We start from the raw sequence: 22,823 nt of genomic DNA, 5'->3' as shown, positions 1-22,823 counted from the left end.
TGTCTCCACACTGTGTGCAGAGAGGGAGGTGTCATAGCCCCGCTGCTCTCTATGGGGAATCGGATGAGAGTGGACCGCCTGTCCGCTCTCATCCGATCCCATCCGATCCGATCCCCTGGACGGATGGAAAATAGGGTTTCCATCCATCCGGATTTCACGGACAGGATCGGATAGCAGCGGGTGTCAGCTTACATGTCCCCACTGACATCCGCTGCCCCATAGGGATGCATGGAGGATCCGATCAGATCCGCCTAAAAAACTGACAGGCGGATCTGATCGGATAGTTTGTGTGAAAGGAGCCTTAGGGTATCAGTTTAGTTTTTAACAAAATTACAACTTTGTTTTGTTTTTTAACATTTTGTCCTGACATGCACTTTAAAGCAAAAAAAAAAAAAAAAAAAAAAAAACAACATTAGGCCCCTTTCACACAGGCGATCCGATCTGCCTGTCAGTTTTTCAGGCGGACCTGATCGGATGCTCCATGCATCCCTATGAGGCAGCTGGTGTCAGCAGAGACATCTCCACTGACGCCCGCTGCTATCTGATCCGTTCCTGTCCGTGAAAATCGGATGGATGGAAACCCTATTTTCCATCTGTCTGGAGGATCGGATGGGATCGGATGAGAACGGACAGGCGGTCCATTCTCATTGGATCTCCCCATAGAAGACAGCAGGGATCTGACAGCTTCATCTCTGCACACAGAGCGGAGACGGAGCTGTCATCCGCCTGCTCAGCGGAGATCGGCGGATCGATCCCCGCTGAGCAGAACGGACTCCGTCGGGCTGTGCACCCGTGTGAAAGGGGCCTTAAAGTACACATGTCCTATGTTTTATCCCTTTATTTCTAAAAATTCTTCAATACAGATAAATACCTGATGATTTACCAGAAACCCAGTGAGCTTCTAACTTTCTGTTGGGGCTGACAACACAGTGCATCTGCTGTATTGAAATCCCAACCAGTGTTGTCAGCTTTGCCTGCTGGACTACACTGTAGAACTCTAGTTACAGGGATGCTGAATTGGGCAGGAAGAGGTCTATCTCTTACATCTCCTGCAATTTTGGTTCAACAAAAGTGTCAACTGTACATCAGAAAGCAAGCTGAGAAAGCTTGCACTAGGACAACCGATAAGTCTATATTACACTGTGGAATCCAGTAGGTGAAAGAGAAAGCCACTCTCCCAGCAAGCCAATGTGACATAGTTACATAGTTAGTGAGGTTGAAAAAAGACATCAGTCCATCCAGTTCAACCTATGATGTGTGTGTGTGTCCGCTTTTAACCGTACATTGTATACCCCTGTATGTTGTGGTCTTTAAGGTGCCCATCTAATAGTTTTTTGAAACTATCAATGCTCCCTGCTGATACGACTGCTTGTGGAAGAGAATTCCACATCCTTACCGCTCTTACAGTGAAGAACCCCTTACGCACTTTAAGGTTAAACTGCCTTTCCTCTAGTTTTAGTGAGTGACCACGTGTCTTATTATATCTCCTTTCTCTGAATAGTTTGTTCCTTGTGCTCGGGTCACCAGTACAGTATTTGTACATTGATATCATATATACTGAGATTGTACTAGATATCCCCTCCTCTAGATCATTTATGAATAAATTAAACAGGATTGGTCCCAGGACAGAACCCTGGGGGACCCCACTTTCCAGACCCCTGCCCAATCCGAGTACTCCCCATTAATCACCACCCTCTGTACTCTCCCCTGGAGCCAGTTCTCTATCCAGGTACTCACCTTATGGTCCATACCTACCTTCCTTAGTTTGTACAGTAAGCGTTTGTGGGGAATGGTGTCAAAGGCCTTTGCAAAGTCCAGATACACCACATCCACAGGCTTTCCTTTATCTAGGTGGCAGCTCACTTCATCGTAGAAGGTTAATAGATTGGTTTGGCACGAACGATTTTTCATGAATCCATGCTGATTTCCACTTATAATACCGTTTTCATTACTAACGTCTTGTATGTGGTCCCTTAACCACTTGCCGACTGCCTAACGCCGATCTACGTCGGCAGTCAGCCCCTCACAGGCAAAGTGACGTAGGGCTACGTCACTAGCTTGTGAGGGTCTAGGGAGCGAGCGCGCGCCCCCGGAGGCGCGCTCCCGCTCCCGCGTGGTCACGGACCCCCCCGCGCGTGTGACCGGCGGACCCGATGTCCGCCGGTCACTCGGCGATCGGCGGGGGAGAGGGAGAATGTCAGGCAGCTTGTGTAAACAAGCTGCCTGTCATTCTCCTTGCTGTTAGGATACTGATCACTCGGATCTAGTATGTAGATCCGTTGATCAGTGTCCATACAGCTCAAGCCCCAGCCAATCACAGTAGAAAGCACGCCCCTAGGGATACACACAGCCCCTTTCTCCCAAATAAAGTTAACCCCTTCACTACCAGTGTATTTTTACAGTAACAGTGCATATATATAGCACTGATTACTGTAGAAATGTCACTGGTAACCCCAAAAGTGTCAAAAATGTCAGTCAAGGGTCCGATCTGTCCGCCCCAATGTCGCAGTACCGCAAAAAAAATCGCAGATCGCCGCCATTACACGTTAAAAAAAAACAACAAAAATGACAGAAATCTTTCCCTTTGTTAGTAAACGCGATAACTTTTGCGCAAACCAATCAAAATACGCTTTTTGCGATTTTTTTTACCAAACATAGGTAGCATAAAACAAATTGGCCGAAAAAGTAAAAAAATTTTGATTTTTAAATTTTTTTTTTGGGGAATTTCATATAAAAAAATGTGAAAAATATTGCTATTTTTGCAAAATTGACGCTCTTTTTTTGTTTATAGCGCGTGATCAAAAAATCGCACAGGTGATCAAATACCACCAAAAGAAAGCTCTGTTTGTGGGAAAAAAAGGACGCCAAATTCGTTTAGGTACAGCGTCGCACGACCGCGCAATTGTCCGTTAAAGTCACGCAGTGCCGAATCGCAAAATACCCCCTGGTCGGAATGGGGGTAAAATCTTCCGGGGCTTAAGTGGTTAACATCCCCTCCAAAATTTTGCAGACTACCGATGTTAGGCTGACCGGCCTATAGTTACCCGGGATATATCTCGGCCCCTTTTTAAATATTGGTACCACGTTGGCTTTTTTACAATCAGCTGGCACCATACCCGTCTATAAACTATTCTTAAAGATCAAGAATAATGGTCTGGCAATCACCTGGCTGAGCTCATTAAGAACCCTCGGGTGCAAGCCATCCGATCCCGGGGATTTATTTATGTTAAGTTTCTCTAGTTTAGCTCTAAGTCTATCTTCTGTTAGCCATGGCGGTACTTCCTGGGGTGTATTATTTAGTCCGGCCTTACAAGCTGGGTTAGTGTAGCCCCCCGATTCTTTTGTGAAGACTGAAGAAAAGAAATTATTTAACACTTCCGCCTTTTCTCTGTCCTCAGTGGCCATATTTCCTTTATCATCTTTTATGGGGCCAATGTGCTCTGGCCTCGCTTTCCTACTGTTTATATACTTAAAGAACTTCTTGGGGTTCTTTTTACTCTCCTCCGCTATATGTCTCTCGTGTTCTATTTTAGCCGCCCTGATTTCATCTTTACATTTCTTATTACACTCTTTGTAATGCTTAAATGCTGCCAATGACCCCTCAGTCTTGTATTTTTTGAAGGCCTTTTCTTTAGCACTAATATACATTTTTATGTTGGAGTTTAGCCACCCAGGGTTTAGTTTTGCTCTTTTAAATTTATTTCCCTTTGGAATGCACTGGTCAATCCCCTTGTTAAGTATGCTCTTGAAGCACTCCCGTTTTTCCTCCGTGTTCTTTGTTCCCAGGGTTCTATCCCATTTGATATTTTCTAGCAGCGAGCGCAGTTTAGGGAAATTGGCTCTTTTGAAATTCAGTGTCCTTATATTACCCTTGTGTTTCCTATTACTGTAATTAATACTGAAACCAATTGACCTATGGTCACTGTTCCCTAAGTTGTCCCGTATTTCTATATCCGTGAGCAGGTCTGTATTGTTGGTAATCAGTAGGTCAAGTACCGCATTGTTTCTTGTCAGTGCATTCACCATCTGACCCATGAAATTGTCCTGCAAAACATTTAGGAACTGCCTAGCCTTGGCTGAGTGCGCGGTTCCTTCTGCCCAGTCTATATCTGGATAATTAAAGTCCCCCATTATAATGACATTTCCCATCCTTGCTGCCAATCCTATCTGTAAAATGAGGTCCGCCTCCCCCTCCTCCCTCTGGTTGGGGGGCCTATAGCATACGCCCAATATTACCTTCCCCACCGTGCCTTCCCTTTGACGCTCTACCCATAGGGATTCTGCCTCATCCATAGCTCCATTATTAATATCATCCCTCATATTTACCTGTATACTGTTCTTAATATACAGACATACCCCTCCCCCTTTTTTACCTTCTCTATCCCTGCGATAAAGGGAATACCCCTGAATGGTCGCCATCCAGTCATGAGAGCTGTCAAACCAAGTCTCTGTTATCCCCACAAAATCTAAGTCCTCCTCAAACATCAGCAGCTCCAACTCTCCCATCTTGTTGGCCAGGCTTCTGGCATTGGTATACAAACCTCTTAATTTTGAGCGGCTACATATATCCTCATTTGATGTTTTTAGGCTGCTCTCCTGATTTTTCCCCCTACCCATCCTGGGTATAGGAGCTCCGTACACCCTACCACTAATGCCCCCATTTCTGCCCTCTGAAACTTGCTTTCCACTGGCTAATTCTACATCTGTACCCTCCCCCCCGTCACCTAGTTTAAAAGCCCCTCTAACTTTTTGGCCATCCTCGCACCCAGTACGGCTGCACCCTCCCCATTTAGGTGCAATCCGTCCCTACCAAAGAGCCGGTGGCCGACTGAGAAGACGGCCCAGTTCTCCAGGAACCCGAAACCCTCCTTACTACACCAGCTCCTCAGCCACTCGTTAACTTCCCTAATCTCCCGCTGCCTCTCTGGTGTGGCTCGAGGTACAGGTAGTATTTCAGAAAATACTCTCTTGGAGGTCCTAGTCCTCAACTTAGCGCCTAAGTCCCTGAAATCGTTTAGGACTCTCCATCTTCCTCTGCCTATGTCATTGGTACCCACGTGTACCATGACAGCTGGGTCTTCCCCAGTCCCACCCAATAATCTGTTCACCCGATCCGCGATGTGCCGAACCCGAGCGCCCGGTAAACAACAGACTGTTCGGCGCACACGGTCTTTGTCACAGATTACACTGTCTGTCCTTCTAATAATTGAGTCCCCTACCACCAGCACCTGTCTTTCCTTTCCCTTTCTCCCGGCCTCACTGGAGGAGTTCTTCCCCTGGCAGCTAGGGGCGTCACTCTGCTCCAGCAATGCTGGTCCCTGACTGGTTTCCCCAACATCACACAACGGGGCGTATCCATTGGGGTGCTCCAGCCCAGGATCAGCCTCCTTGCCTTGTCCCCTTCTACCCCTCCTAACTGTCACCCCTCTACTCTGCTCTGATGCCTGCACCTCTGATACTCCGCCCACCTCTGTGCAGACCCCTGCCTGCACCTGACTGGTACGATCCTGGCTCTCCTCCGGTATGGACATTCGTCTCAGTGTTGCCAGCTGCTTCCCTAGATTCAGGACCTGAGCTTCCAGGGAAGCAACGTGCTTACATTTTGCGCATTTGTATTCGCCCTCGATCGCATGAATGGGAGGAACGCATACATATCACAAGATGTACACCGAGTCGCATCTCCACACCCGCCGGGCATTGTACCTACTAATCTAATCTAATGGGGATTCAGCGATTTAAGTCTATCCTATGTGGCTATTTCCTGGCTTCCTAACTCTACCTTCTCACCCTCTGGTATTCCACTCCACTCACTTGACACTCAGTTGCACAACACTCACAATCTCACAGCCCGGTCAGTCGCACAACACTCACAGCCGCACAGCCCGGTCAGTCGCACAACACTCACAGCCGCACAGCCCGGTCAGACGCACAACACTCACAGCCGCACAGCCCGGTCAGACGCACAACACTCAGTCGCACAGCCCGGTCAGACGCATAACACTAAGTCGCACAGCCCGGTCAGACGCACAACACTACGTCGCACAGCCCGGTCAGACGCACAACACTACGTCGCACAGCCCGGTCAGACGCACAACACTACGTCGCACAGCCCGGTCAGACGCACAACACTAAGTCGCACAGCCCGGTCAGACGCACTAGACTCAGTCGCACAGCCCGGTCAGACGCACAACACTCAGTCGCACAGCCCGGTCAGACGCACAACACTCAGTCGCACAGCCCGGTCAGACGCACAACACTACGTCGCACAGCCCGGTCAGACGCACAAGACTCAGTCACACAGCCCGGTCAGACGCATAACACTCAGTCGCACAGCCCGGTCAGGCGCACAACACTGAGTCGCACAGCCCGGTCAGACGCACAACACTGAGTCGCACAGCCCGGTCAGACGCACAACACTAAGTCGCACAGCCCAGTCAGCCGCACAACACTCAGTCGCACAGCCCAGTCAGACGCACAACACAGTCGCACAGCCCGGTCAGATGCACAACACTGAGTCGCACAGCCCGGTCAGACGCACAACATTGAGTCGCACAGCCCGGTCAGACGCACAACACTAAGTCGCACAGCCCAGTCAGCCGCACAACACTCAGTCGCACAGCCCGGTCAGACGCACAACACTCAGTCGCACAGCCCGGTCAGACGCACAACACTCAGTCGCACAGCCCTGTCAAACGCACCCACTCACAGTACACTCAGGTAGCAATAGGTACCCACAGACACTCAGGTAGCACTAGGTACTCACAGATACTCAGGTAGCACTAGGTACTCACAGATACTCAGGTACTACACTACCCCCTCAGTCACTGTTCAATCTAAGTCACCAGTCTTACTTACCCAGTGTGTGTCCCTTTAAGCCTGTCACTAGCAGTTCCTGACGGTGAGTCGGTCAGTCTCCTCTCAGCACCCCGCCTCCCTCGGTCAATCCCTGTCAGTTAGTCTCCTCTGCTCCTCTCTGTGGGGAGGGGGGGGTTCCCGCATGCCGCCCGCAACAAGGGGGGGGGGTCTTAGCACCGGACACCGCCGCCGCCACAACAAGGGAGGGGGGGGTTATCGGTCCGCTCGCCGCCCGCTTCCTTACAGGGGGGGGGAGGGGGGTTCTAGCCCGGACGCCGCCGCTCTTTTGAGGGGTGGGGGGGTACTCAGTCCTTCAGTCCCTCTTAGACCTCCTCTGCCGCTGCTGCCGCCGCTCAGGTGATCCTCCCCTTCAGTCACCGGACCCCTCGGTTCCCCGAGATCTCCCGCACCGGCTCCCCCACAGCACCTTCTCCTCCTCCTCTCTCTGCACGCACGCACACACACAAGTCCTGCTTCCTGCTTCCGGTTTCAGCAATCTCCTTCCTGCCTCCTGCCTCACAACTGATGGAGGGGTCTGTACTGATGGAGGGGTCTGTACTGATGGAGGGGTCTGTACCGATGGAGGGGTCTGTACTGATGGAGGGGTCTGTACTGATGGAGGGGTCTGTACTGATGGAGGGATCTCTACTGATGGAGGGGTCTGTACTGATGGAGGGGTCTGTACTGATGGAGGGGTCTGTACTGATGGAGGGGTCTGTACTGATGGAGGGGGGTCTGTACTGATGGAGGGGGGTCTGTACTGATGGAGGGATCTCTACTGATGGAGGGGTCTGTACTGATGGAGGGATCTGTACTGATGGAGGGGTCTGTACGGATGGAGGGGTCTGTACCGATGGAGGGGTCTGTACTGATGGAGGGGGGCCTGTACTGATGGAGGGGTCTGTACTGATGGAGGGGTCTGTACTGATGGAGGGGGGTCTGTCTGTACTGATGGAGGGGGGCCTGTACTGATGGAGGGGTCTGTACTGATGGAGGGGTCTGTACTGATGGAGGGATCTGTACTGATGGAGGGGTCTGTACTGATGGAGGGGTCTGTACTGATGGAGGGGTCTGTACTGATGGAGGGGGGTCTGTACTGATGGAGGGATCTGTACTGATGGAGGGGTCTGTACTGATGGAGGGGTCTGTACTGATGGAGGGGGGTCTGTACTGATGGAGGGATCTGTACTGATGGAGGGGTCTGTACTGATGGAGGGGTCTGTACCGATGGAGGGGTCTGTACTGATGGAGGGATCTGTACTAATGGAGGGATCTGTACTAATGGAGGGATCTGTATTGATGGAGGGGTCTGTACTGATGGAGGGATCTGTACTGATGGAGGGATCTGTACTGATGGAGGGTGGTCTGTCTGTACTGATGGAGGGGTGTCTGTACTGATGGAGGGGGGTCTGTACTGATGGAGGGGGGTCTGTACTGATGGAGGGGTCTGTACTGAGGGGGGTCTGTGCTGATAGAGGGATCTGTACTGATGGAGGGGGGTCTGTACTGATGGAGGGGTCTGTACTGAGGGGGGTCTGTACTGAGGGGGGGTCTGTACTGATGGGGGGGGTCTGTACTGTCAGAGGGGGTCAATACTTAGTGGAGAGTGGGGTCTGTACCGATGGAGGGATCTGTACTGAGGGGGGCTCTGTACTGACAGAGGGGGGTCAATACTTAGTGGAAAGCGGGGTCTGTACTGAGGGAGGGGAGCCTGTACTGAGGGGCGACTATAGTTGGTAGAGAGAGATGACACAATGTTTTATCACACCGGGTGACACCAACCCTAACGACGCCACTAGATGGAAGGTGCCGACAGCCAGGGGTCCGCTGAAAGGAGCAGAGCACCCCCAGTTCAAGGAAAACAGGCCCTGCCCGCTGCTGGCCATCATGAACATCCTACTGCTGGCATGGAAGGTAACATTTTATACACCATCATACACACCAAACCCGCGATTGGGACAGGGCTAACGGGTCTCTCTCTCACCCTCCCTCTCTCTCACCCCAACCCCCTCTTTCTCTCACCCCCTTCTCTCTCTCTCACTCTGTACCGAAAAAAATAAACGTCCTTTTTTTCCCCACAAACAGAGCTTTCTTTTGGTGGTACTGTATTTGTTCACCTCTGGGTTTTTATTTTTTTTTATTTTTGCGACAATTTTGAAAAAAAAATATATATATATTTTTCACTTTCTGCTATATGACATTCCCAAAAAAAATCAACATTTTTTTAACATTTTAGGCCAATTTGGTTTCTGCTACATATTTTTGTACCTTGATTACTGAAGGCCCCTTTCACACTTGTGCGACCTCAAAGTCACACAATTTTTCTACTGCGTTTTTTGCCGCAAAGCAATGCCTATTACATTTTTCTGTTTGCGCCCTCCCAAAAATTTCGAGCACCAGCCGCCACTGTATATAACCTATATTATATTGTGAATAAAATATAAGTTTATGAGATTTGTAAATTAGTCCATTCCTTTTTTACTCACTATTTGTACAGTGTCCCAACTTTTATGGAATTGGGTTTGTATAAAACCAAATCCCCTGCACTGTTTATTGTGTGACGAGCCATTGGGAGTAAGGATGGATGTGTGAACTGTCCCTAAGTGACTGTCTGCTGATAATCAGAAGAAGGCCTGTGAAGTCATCACACAGCAAGCCCTATGGGGACAGTGCTACACAAGCTATTTGGGTGTACATGTACTTTGAGAAGAAAGGGTACATTTTTTATAAAGAATTCTATTGTTGCTCAGTGCCATCTTAAGAGCATTATAGGCCCCTGGGCAATGCCCTGCCTAAACAGTCATCCACGAGTATAAAAATGCAAATTATCGATAAGGCTATCTTTATTGGTACCTCCAACAAAATCAGTGTTTAAAGCGGAGTTCCGGGCACAGAATCGTTTTTTCAATAAACATACCCCCGGGACAGTCAGGGCTAGTACATTCCACAATGGCTAGCCTCTGATCTGTCCCGGTTCGCACTTACCTGCAAGAAGAAATACTCACTTTTAAAATTTCTTCTCCAGCGTTGCCATCTCTGTTGTGGGCAGCTGAAGCCAGCGCGATCCTCTTCTGCGTCCTCTTCCACGTCTTCATCTCCCAGAATGCGCCTTCACCGGCCCCTCTCGTCACTTCCGGTGCGGCGCCGCATTCCTCCACAGCTTCTGGGCATGCCCAGTAGCTGTTTAGCAGGGAATGCGGCGTCGCACCGGAAGTGACGAGCGGGGCCGGTGCCGTCGCATTGATTCCTAGGAGCAATGACATTCAGCTCCCAGGAATGATTGCAAACCGGAAGTGACGGCGCGGGCCGCGGCCACAGAGGGAGGAAGTGGAAAATAGGTGAGTATTTCTATCTACAATTACAAGTAAAAAAAAAAAATAACCCTAACTATCCAATTCCTTTTCAGGTGAAGAAGAGCAAGCGGATGGACACAAAATCGATTAGGTCGATTTTGTGCCCGGAACTCCGCTTTAAACATTCATTTAACAAATAATAAATAATATACTGTATATATATATATATATATATATATATATATAAAATTAATAAATAGAAAATAATAAAAAAAAGGTTAAAAAAAAGATTAATAAATAATAAAAAAAAATAGAAAAAAAAATATCCTTAGTAATTTGGGCATCAATTGTCTACAAAATGAAAGTGACATGCAGATGTTTTGGCTTTCTGAACATACAAAGACAACATTAATTTCTGCACATAAAAAAAAGTTAGTACTTTCCTTTTCTGTCTTTCTTTCCTTTCTGCCATGCTGGCTTCCACTTTAGGCCCCTTTCACACTGTCAGTCAGTCAGACGGACTCCGTTTATCTCAGCGGGGGATTGATCCGCCGATCCCCCGTTGAGCAGGAGGATGACAGCTGTTCTCCGTGCTGTGTGCGGAGACACAGCTGTCAGTTCCCCATACATCTCTATGGGGGAATCGGATGGGAACGGACCGTCGGTCCGTTCTCATCCGATACCATCCGATCCGCTGGACGGATGGAAAATAGAGTTTCCATCCGTCCAGATTTGACGGATCGGATAGGATGTCAGCAGACATGTCTCCGCTGACAACCCGAAGCCCCATAGGGATGTATGGGGGGACCGTTCAGATCCATCAAAAAAAAAACAGACATGTGAAAGAGCCCTTAGGTAGGGATGATCGAACGGTTCGGGTCGACCATCGGTTCGACCCGAACATTGACTGTTCGAAATTCGGCCGAATTACGAACTTTTTGCGGAAAAAGTTCGGAATTCGGCAACCAGAACCGACCAAAATGCAATGGGACAGGAACTGGGCTTTAAAAGCCCTTGATTGGACCAGAACCATCAGTAAAAGCCAATTGAGGGGGCAGGAGGATGCTAGGAATGTGATTGGAGTGAATCAGTAGTGAATATGCCCCCCAGTATATAACATAGCCCCGCCAAATCGCTAGCACTGTAATACAGGGGCTGTGGAAGAGAGTGGAAGCAGTTCTGTTACTCCTGCTTCAAAAGTGTCATTTAGCAATTATTAGTGTGAGGAAAGGGATATCTAGTGTAGTTAGGGTACTATTTTCCACTATAGTTAGATTTAATAATCTAGTTTCTGTAGGGAAAGTGTTAAGTGTCAGGGTGACTATAGTGTAGTGTAGGGTGAACTGACTCTGACTGCTATAGCAGGGTGACCAAACTCTTCCATGTCAGGGTGACCGCCAGAGAAAAAAGATAATTTTTCTTAGAATTTCAGTAGAGCAGGATAGTGGCTCCGCTATTTTCACACCTGGCTGTTTTTGTTGCAGGCGTTTATTGGGCTTTTATGTGGATGTCTATTGAGGCAGGCATGACATCTGAACTTCTGTGTAGGGGTATATATACACACACACATATATGTATATATATACACATACACACATGTAGGTGTGAAAGTAGCGGAACCCTATGCCTGCGCTAATGAAATTATTTGCAGGCATAGGGCTCCGCTCCTATCACACCTATATGTGTGTATGTGTATATATACATATATGTGTGTGTGTATATATACCCATATACAGAAGTTCAGATGTTATGCCTGCCTCCAAAGACGCCCAAGAATAATGTAAAGGTGATTGAGAGGAGTGACATTACGGAAGGGATGAGTATGGAGTTAGAATCCGTATGGGTAGAACTCCATAGGGAAGGAGAAAAGGGAAAAGTAATTGTGGGGGTCTGCTATAGGCCACCTAAACAAGGGGAGGAGGTAGAGCAGGAAATTTTAGCACTTTTGGGTAAAGTGGCAAAGCTAGGATCAGTCATCATATTGGGGGACTTCAATTATCCCGACATTGACTGGGGAGAGGGGACTACACACTCACATTAGGGCCGTCTATTCACGGAAACCTTACAGGATAATTACATGTCACAGTTGGTGGATTCTCCTACTAGAGAAAACGCAATCCTGGATCTATTGATCACTAATGACCCAGACCTAATCTCGGAGGTAGGAGTCCAGGACAACCTGGGCTCTAGCGATCACAGGGTGATCACATTTAGTGTAAATAACAATATAGCAAGGCAAGCGGGGAACATAAGAACCCTTAACTTCAGAAGGGCAGACTTTCCAAAATTGTACTCGTTGATGGAAAGGGTAAACTGGGACCGAACCCTGGGATCCCTGACCACAGAGGAAAAATGGGAATGCTTTAGGAACATATTAAGCAAAGGCATCTTGCAGTGCATTCCTATGGGAAATAAATTTAGAAGGGACAAAGCCAAACCTGGCTGGCTAAACCGGAGCGTTAAAAAACTTATTAGGGGAAAAAAATTGGCCTTCAGGAAATATAAATCAGAGGGCACAGTATTGGCTTTCGACCAATACAAGGAGGCAAATAGGAAGTGTAAACACAAAATCAAGATGGCTAAAATAGACTTTGAGAGACAAATAGCGGAGGATAGTAAAAAAAAACCAAAGAAATTCTTTAAGTATATCAACAGCAAAAAAACTAGGGCAGGGCATATTGCACACATAATTAACAATGATGGGAGGATGGTTACAGAGTACACTGAAAAAGCAACCGTGCTGAATGCTTTTTTCTCGTCAGTCTTTACACAGGAAACTGAGGGGTACACTGACCATGACTGTATGGTTAGTAGTAATACACAGGACTTGCCACTATGGCTAACAGAGGGTGAAATCAGGGAAAGGCTGGATAAACTTAACACAAACAAATCACCAGGCCCGGATGGCGTAACCCCGAGAGTACTCAAGGAACTCAGTAAGGTTATATCCAGACCACTGTTCCTGATCTTTGCGGACAGTATTAGGACAGGAGATGTACCAGGGGAGTGGAGGAAAGCAAACGTGATTCCGATATTCAAAAAGGGTCAGAGGCATATACCGGGAAATTATAGGCCTGTCAGTCTGACATCAGTAGTATGTAAACTTCTGGAGGGGATGATAAGGGACTATATCGTAGAGTTTGCTAAGGACAACAGCATTATCAGTAGTAACCAGCATGGGTTTACAAATGGGCGTTCTTGTCAAACCAATCTCTTAACATTCTACGAGGAGGTGAGTTGTGAGCTAGATAGGGGCAGACCAGTGGATGTGGTGTACCTAGATTTTGCTAAGGCGTTTGATACAGTTCCCCATAAGCGCTTAATTTATAAAATAAGGTCTGCAGGTATCGACAGCAGGGTTTGCTCTTGGATACGGAACTGGCTAAAAGGGCGTGTCCAAAGGGTGGTAATAAACAGCGCATACTCAGACTGGTCTGTGGTAGTAAGCGGGGTCCCCCAAGGCTCAGTCCTAGGACCAACCTTGTTCAATTTATTCATAAACAGCATTGAGGACAGGATCAGTAGTTCAATATCAGTTTTTGCAGATGACACAAAATTAGGCAGGGCAATAACAGCACAGCATGAAGCAGATATCCTACAGAATGACCTGGACAAAATAACGGAGTGGGCAACGACATGGCAAATGAGGTTTAACGTGGAGAAATGTAAGGTTTTGCACTTGGGGACTAGAAATATAAAAGCACAATACACGTTAGGAGGGGAACCCTTGGGAGAATCAAAAATGGAGAAGGATCTGGGAGTCTTGGTTGATGATAGACTAGGCAACAGCATGCAATGTCAGGCGGCAGCTGCCAAGGCTAGCAGAATATTAGCATGCATAAAGAAAGGGATGTATTCCAGAGATAAGACTATAATCCTTCCACTTTATAAAACTCTGGTCCGACCTCATCTGGAGTATTCTGTCCAGTTCTGGTCACCAGTCCTCAGAAGGGATGTGTTGGAGCTGGAGAGGGTCCAGAGAAGGGCAACTAAACTAATTAGGGGATTGGAGGACCTTGATTATGAGGAGCGTCTGCAATCGCTTGATTTATTCTCCCTGGAGAAGAGACGCCTGAGGGGGGACATGATAGCAATTTTTAAATATCTCAATGGGGATCTAGGCTTAGAAAAAAAGCTGTTCAGTCGAAGGGATTGCATGAGGACTCGGGGGCATACAATGCGATTAGAGGAGAAGCGTTTTAACCTCAGGCAACGTGGGGGGTTCTTTACTGTTGGGGCTACAAGATTGTGGAATTCTCTACCACAAGAGGTGGTTTCTGCAGGTAGTATAGTGGCTTTCAAAAGACTACTAGACGTACATCTCAAGGATCAGAACATTCAGGGGTATGCAAGATGATTACAGCCACACACACCTACACAGGTTGAACTGGATGGACTATTGTCTTTATTCAACCTCACCTACTATGTAACTATGTAACTATGCCTGCGCTAATGAAATTATTTGCAGACATAGGGCTCTGCTACTTTCACACCTATATGTGTGTATGTGTATACAGTATATACATATATGTGTGTGTGTGTGTATATATACCCCTACACAGAAGTTCAGATGTTATGCCTGCCTCCAAAGATGCCCAAAAAATGCCCAAAAAAACGCCTGCAACAAAAACGCCCAGGTGTGTTGTTGCAGGCGTTTTTTTGGGCATTTTTTAGGCGTCTTTGGAGGCAGGCATAACATCTGAACTTCTGTATAGGGGTATATATATACACACACACATATATGTATTTATACACATACACACATATAGGTGTGATAGGAGCGGAACCACATCCCTGCAAATAATTTCATTAGCGCAGGCATAGGGTTCCGCTACTTTCACACCTATATGTGTATGTGTATATATACATATATGTGTGTGTGTATATATACCCCTACACAGATGTTCAGATGTCATGCCTGCCTCCAAAGACGTCCACAAAAAAGCCCAATAAACGCCTGCAACAAAAACGGCCAGGTGTGAAAATAGCGGAGCCATATCCTGCTCTACTGCAATTCTAATACAAACAATGTTTTTTTTCTGGTTCTGGACATGCTACAGAGCTGAAACTTCACAGGTACACTTTTTAGACCTCCCAGACACTAAATCCAAAGAAATATCATTTTTTTCCCCAATAATTTTTTCAATAATTGGCTCTCTACCAAAAACGAAAATTTTTAAGAACTTTTTTTTTGTGTGATTAATAGTCCCTGGGGCATGACCCAGAACCCTAGGCACTTTTTAGGGGCATTTATTGGGTTTTAGGGCTTCAAAATGGTGTTTTTTGATTACCGAAGTTCGGGTCCCATTGATTTCAATGGGGTTCTTAAATCCAGACCCGAACTTTCAGGAAGTTCGGGTGTTCTGGTCGAACCGAACTTTTCAAAAGTTCGATCATCCCTACCCTTAGGCTTCTACAGCATTGGCTCTGCCCTTGTGGCTTGCGCTGTGACTGTCCTGGTGTGTGCCTGTCTCCCGGTGGACCTCGGAAGAAGGCAGGCACTCCTGCTGCTGTGGGCACCCCTTCATGGCCCGATTAACCTGACAGCAGTGCCAGGCCAGCTTCCAAGTTTGGCGGCTGGGTCTGGTGAACACACACATGAACGTTCAGCCAGACTCAACTGTCCTGTGTGCACCTGTTTCTGTGGAGATGGACATTCATTCCTGCAGTTATGGGCTCCCCCTCCACGGCCCAAGTGGCCTGACAGCAGCGCAGAGCCAACAGGCGCTTGCCACCTGCTAAGTTCAGTGGTGGGATGCACACGGGAGTCAAGACTAATGCTTTGCTGGGGCTGGGCAGGTGGGGCCCCTGGGCAACTGCCCAGCAAGCCCATGCGGTAAGACAACCCTGTTGTTGCTGTATATTAAGGTATCGACCGATTATCGTCAACACCGATATATCGGGGGCCAATATGCACTTTCCCCGATATATTGAAATCGGCCCCTGAGGTTACCGATATTGCTGATATTTAGGGAAAGTGCATGTGCCGGGATGATGCCTGCACCGGTACCGGTGTCCATAGCTGACGGACGGCTGACTTGTAATGACAACCAAGGCGACTGAGAAGCCGCTCGGCTGTCATTACAAGAAGCGGGAGGGGACGTCACCCCCCCCCTCTCCCGCCGTATTCCGCGGCTTGCCGGGTCTTCTGTCCCACCAGGAGACCCGGGCATCCTACCTTCACCGCCACCAAAGAGAAGACCCGGGTGCCAAAATTAAAAAAACTGACAGCATTCAAAACAGCCAAACTTGGCGTTTTGAATGCTTTTCAGTGCCGAGGAGGGGTTTGGGGTCTTTTAGACCCCCAGATCCCTCCACAAGGAGTACCTTTTAGAAAATAAAAAATAAAAAAAAATTTGTTTTACATGTCCGAAAATATCGGCCGACCGATATCCGATGACCAAAATATCGATATCGGCATTAAAAAAACGATATCGGTCAATCACTACTGTATATTATGACATATGTGGAATTTATTCATGCAGATCTGTAGACAGGCTTGCTTTAAGGCAGACTGGTTGTTTTTTGAAAAACGCTAAAATTTTCCAAATTGTCAGTATGGGCCTTATTGGAAAGTACAGTATATCCTGCCATGGTTGGATGCTGCCCTGCGTTTTCATGCTGTCTGTGGACATAAAAGGGTAAAGCACGCTGTATAGTATAAATTATGCAGAGTGTAATAAACATCCGCAGAGTACATTGCTGCAGAGATAATGCTAATGAGCATTCTGTGGTTTTGTCGTTTCTTCCAGATAACCCAACCAAAGGCCAATTCTCCTATTTATTCCTCCTCTTATCTCTGCCTCTTCATTTTTATTAGCTCGGGATGCAATAAATTAAAGGCCCTTAACTAGAAACATAGGGGCAAGGGTGTGAGATTATCACGTGCATTACTGGTAAAGCATGAAATAGACCCTTAAAGGATAACTGTGCTTCTAAATGCATTATCTCTTTTAATACATCCAGAGCAACCTTGCACATATAACCCTTCCTTTCTGCGTTATCTCTCCTTGTGCATTCCACATGGGCCGGTACGTCACTCGCCTACGAGCCTGTAGGGGACGAGCGCGCGCCGCCAGCGGCACGCTCCCGCCCCCGCTCGTTCACTGACATCCCTGCGCGTGTGACCGGCGGCTCCGATGTCCACCGGCCACTCACGCTCTTCCTCAGGAGAGGGAGAAAGACAGACGGCTGATGTAAACACAGCCGTCTGTCATTCCCCCTTAGATCATAACTGAGGCTATGCGATCCTGCTATGTATGATCATATGTCTCTGTGATGATCTAACAAGCCACTCCCCCCTAACAGTTAGAATCAGGCCCCTAGGGATACACTTAACCCCTTGATCTGCAATAAAGTTAACCCCTTCCCTGCCAGTGTCATTATTACAGTAACAGTGAATATTTATAGCACTGATTACTGTAGTAATGTCACTGGTACTCCCAAAAGTGTCAAAAATGTCAGTCAAGGATCCGATCTGTCCGCCACAATGTCGCAGTCCCGCAAAAAGAAAAAAAAATCGCTGATCGCCGCCATTACTAGTTAAAAAAAAAAACAATAAACATGACATAAATCTTTCCCGTAGTTAGTAAACGTAATAACTTTTGCGCAAACCAATTAAAATTAGCTTATTGCGATTTTTTTTTTTACCAAAAATATGTAGCAGAAAACAAATTGGCCTAAAATGTTAAAAAATTTAGATTTTTAAATTTTTTTGGAGAATTTCATATAAAAAAATGAGAAAAATATTGTTATTTTTTTCAAAATTGTCGCTCTTTTTTTGTTTATAGCGCAAATAATAAAAATCGCACAGGTGATCAAATATCACCAAAAGAAAGCTCGGTTTGTGGGGAAAAAAGGACATCAATTTCATTTGGGTACAGAGTTGTACGACCGCGCCATTGTCCGTTAAAGTCACGCAGTGCCGAATCGCAAAATAGGGCCTGGTCTTTGAGCAGCCAAATCCTCCGGGGCTTAAGTGGTAAACATGTCTGCAGCTACTCTGTGTAATTGCAGACAAGGAAGACATCTACTCCACATGCTTATTAGATTCAATGTGGTTGATTTACTAAAGTTGGAGAGTGCAAAATTTGGTGCATCTGTGCATGGCAGCCAATCAGCTTCTAACTTCAGCTTGTTCAATTAGGCTTTGCAAGTAAAACCTGGAAGCTGATTGGTTTCTATGCAGAGCTGCACCAGATTTTGCACTCTCCAGTTTTAGTAAATCATTCCCAGTGGGTTCCATTCACAAAAGCAGATCGCATGTGGGATTTAGGTGCTTTCCCAAATACCGCATGCGATCCTGAAAATGTCAATTCGCTATTGCTTTATGCGGTATGTACTGCATAAAACGAAAATGCTCGGTAAATACCACATAAAACAGAAGTTAAAGTCGATTTACAAAAATAAAAAATAAATAATTGCATGTAAATAAGTAGTGGTCTCAGCATGCAATATTTTAATTGTTAGCAAACCCAGGAGCCTGCATTCACTATATCTGGTCTCCCACACTACACAGAACATGGAAATGCAATTATTTTAGTAAATATAAACTGCTAAATATCTTTTCTCATCAGCAGTATATAGCAATCTTTTGACTTGTATCAGTTCCCAGTAAAGCTTGTAGGAGGAGTTTTCATTCTCCCCTGACCCTCTGTCTGGACAGTGCTGATTGGCCCTATGCTGATCACATGCACTCTCCCAAGAAAAAAACTCTCTAGCAATACACACCAAACTGAGCATGTGCAGCATGTCCCCTGCCTCAGTAAAATTCAGGTTATTTTTTGGAGACAGTAAAAGAAGAGAAGAATCAGAGACAGGATCAAACAGCCTTTATACACAATGCAAAGGATTAACCCCTTAGGTTCCACAGTGAGTATAACAAGCATGCTTTACTGCATATACACACTGATTTTACTGTTGTGGGTTTACCGTAGTAACACCTTAACCAGTTTCCGACTGCCCGCCGCAGTTTTACTGCGGCAGGATGGCCCTCCTGTGCGAACCGACATAGCTCTACGTCGGTTGCGTGCCTGCAGCTAGGGGGTGAGCGCACGCCGCCGCCGGCGCGCTCCTGCCCCCACTCGGCAGCGAGGACTCTGATGCACGGGGCCGGCGATCGCTCCCCGCTGAGAGAGAAGAATGGTCAGATATTGTAAACACAGCTGACCGTTCTTCTCTCTGGAATGATCACAGAGTGCTTGTGATCCTTCTATATAGGAACACAGATCTCTGTGATATTTCAAAAGCCCATCCCCCCATACAGTTAGTAATCACGCCCCTAGGGTTACATTTAACCCCTGGATCACCCACTGTTAACCCCTTCCTTGCCAGTGTCATTATTACAGTAACAGTGTATATTTATAGCACTGATTACTCTAGTAATGTCACTGGTCCCCTCAAATGTGTCAAAAATGTCAGTTAGGGGTCCGATCTGTCCGCCGCTTTGTCGCAGTCCCGCTAAAAATCGCAGATCGCCGTCATTACTAGTAAAAAAAAAAAAAAAACAATAAAAATTACATAAATCTTTCACGTAGTTTGTAGACGCGATAACTTTTGCGCAATGTCACAGGTCCCCCCAAAACTGTCAGAAATGTCAGTTTGTTGTCCTATCTGTCTGCTGCAATGTCGCAGTCCCGCTAAAAATCGCTGATCGCCGCCGTTATTAGTAAAAAATAAAAATTAAATATAATTTACATTAATTTTTCCCCTAATTTGTAGACGCGATAACTTTTGCGCAAACCAATCAAAATATGCTTATTGCGATTTTTTTTTTTAACAACAATATGTAGCAGAAAACAAATTAGGCTAAAATGTTAAAAAATTTAGATTTTTTAATTTTTTTTTATTTGGGAATGTTATATAGCAGAAAGTGAAAAAGTGAAAATTTTGCAAAAAATTTACATTTTCTACTTTGGCTGTTAAAAAATATCTAATATATATAACATTTTTGTCATATATTTAGGCCAAAATGTATTTAGCTACACGTCTTTGACAAAAAAAATTCTCAATGAGCGTATTTTTATCCACTTCAAGACCGGAAGATTTTCCCCCTTCCTGACCAGGCTATATTTTGCGATCGGCACTGCGTTTAACGGACAATTGCGCAGTCGTGCGATGCTGCACCCAAATGAAATTTACGTCCTTTTTTCCCCCACAAATAGAGCTTTCTTTTGGTGGTATTTGATCACCTGTGCGATTTTTAATTTTTGAAAAAAAGAGCGACAATTTTGAACAAAATAACAATATTTTTTTTTTATTAATATCGCAAAAATTAAAAAGCACAGAGGTGATCAAATACCACCAAAAGAAAGCTCTGTTTATGGGAAAAAAAGGACGTAAATTTAGTTTTGGGTACAGCATTGCATGACCGCGCAATTGTCAGTTAAAGTCATGCAGTGCCAAGTTGAAAAAAGTGGCCTGGTCATTGAGCAGCAAAATCTTCCGGGGCTACAGTGGTTAACCGGTTGCCGACGGCCGCAAGTACATATACTGCGGCGGTCAGCTCCGGCCAGGCAAAGTGACGTACCGGTACGTCACTAGCCTGTCACTTGCTCGTGGGCCAATAGTGGGCGAGTAGGCGCCCGCGGAGGCGCGGCGCCCGCCAGGCTTGTTCCCGGGGAAGTCCGTGCGTGTGACCGGCGGACCCGATGTCCGCCGGGCACTCGCAATCGTCCTCCGTGAAGGGCAAAAGGCAGGCGGCTGATGTAAACAAGCCGCCTGTCATTCTCCCCTGTGTAGGAATGGTGATCATACGGTTCTACTATGTAGGACCGTTGATCACTGTTCCTACACCAGTAGCCATGTCCAATCACAGTAAGAAGCACGCCCCTAGGGACACACTTAACCCCTCCTTACCCAACAAAGTTAACCCCTTCCCTGCCAGTGTCATTTTGCAGTAACAGTGCATATATATATATAGCACTGATTACTGCAGTAATGTCACTGGTAACCCTAAAAGTGTCAAAAATGTCAGTCAAGGGTCCGATCTCTACCGCAATGTCGCAGTACCGCAAAAAAAAATCGCAGATCGCCGCCATTACGCGTTAAAAAAAAACACCAAAAATGACAAATCGTTCCCTTAGTTAGTAAACGCAATAACTTTTGCGCAAACCAATCAAAATACGCTTTTTGCGTTTTTTTTTTTTTTTTACCAAACATATGTAGCATAAAACAAATTGGCCTAAAATGTTAAAAAATTTTGATTTTTAAATTTTTTTTTGGGGAATTTCATATAAAAAAATGCGAAAAATATTGTTATTTTTGCAAAATTGACGCTCTTTTTTTTGTTTATAGCGCAAAAAGTAAAAATCGCACAGGTGATCAAATACCACCAAAAGAAAGCTCTGTTTGTGGGAAAAAAAGGACATCAAATTCGTTTAGGTACAGCGTCGCACGACCAAGCAATTGTCCCTTAAAGTCACGCAGTGCCGAATCGCAAAAAAAACCCTGGTCGGAATGGGGGTAAAATCTTCCGGGCCTTAAGTGGTTAAGGAACCGACAGTCACCAGCATCCCTAACGACCAATAAACAACATAGATGTTTAGGATGCCTGCTACTGCCAGCCGTAAATCACTGCGGGCTTTCACTACCAAAATATCGCAGGACTTCATACAATAGTGCATGCAGTATTTTAGTAGCGTTTCTTTAGTGAATGGCAACATTTTTTTGGAAAAACGCTGTGTAGTATTTTACCGCATACTCAGTAAAATACCACTTTGCGAATGGAGCCCAATGTCTTCAGTGTAGAAGCCATAATTAATATTTTTTTTTTTACAATGCATTGTACTCATGGAGATCACAGATTGCTAGGATCAGGCAGGCATCACTTACATGAAGACAGCACATATCTCCAGACCAAGGCTGAGAGGAAGGAAAGCATCAGGATTCCTTCCTCAGTTGCATGTCCAGGATCATATGCAATAGGGGCATGGTCAGGGACTACGCTTATGCAGCATTTTTCTTCTAGCAGTTTGTGGTCTCCAGTGTTTACATCAGTGCAGTGCATCAATAACATTTATGACACCTTGCTAATGGGAGGGAAGCTCAATAAGCCAATCAAGCTCTGCTACATTGTACTGTGTTTATAGTAGGACACTTACTGACAGGTAAAGACAGCGGAGTGGTGGCTTCATCAGTTTAGTTGTCCAGTCAGGCCGGGGGCAGGTCAGTGACCTAAATGTGTTGCTTACCTGCAGCAATGGTCACTGGCCTGTCAATGACAGTTGACCTTTGTAGTTCAACTATACATTTATCTATAGTCCTTCAGTTCAGCTGCATATCACATAGGACAATCTTTCTCTACCAGGATTCTGTGGAACCCTAGGTTTTTCTCCAGAGTCTATGTTAGGCAATGAAGTTATATTGTAGAGGGGTTCAACACAACCTATTCAGGCTTGGATGTAGGCACACCCATCCGGAGCCACTTACGAACTGGGACAGCAGTCTGAAGACTTGAAGTTGCCTATAGTGTCTGCAATGGGGAGCAGAATGCAGCCTGGCCGTCCACACCCAGAGGGGAGGCTTCCTGAATAGAGGTTGACGTAGTCCCTGCATTTCCCCCTACTCCTCCAGAACCTTCCCCCCCCCCCCACCCAGGCACTGTCCATGCCAGATGGGAAACCTGTCCCTACACTAGCCACTTGCATAAAGCTGGAGCTGGTGTCTTAAATAGAC

Source organism: Pelophylax lessonae (genome assembly GCF_965119305.1).
Source record: "Pelophylax lessonae genome assembly, chromosome: 2".
Classification (NCBI taxonomy): domain Eukaryota; kingdom Metazoa; phylum Chordata; class Amphibia; order Anura; family Ranidae; genus Pelophylax; species Pelophylax lessonae.
Note: the sequence above shows the minus strand (reverse complement) of the source record.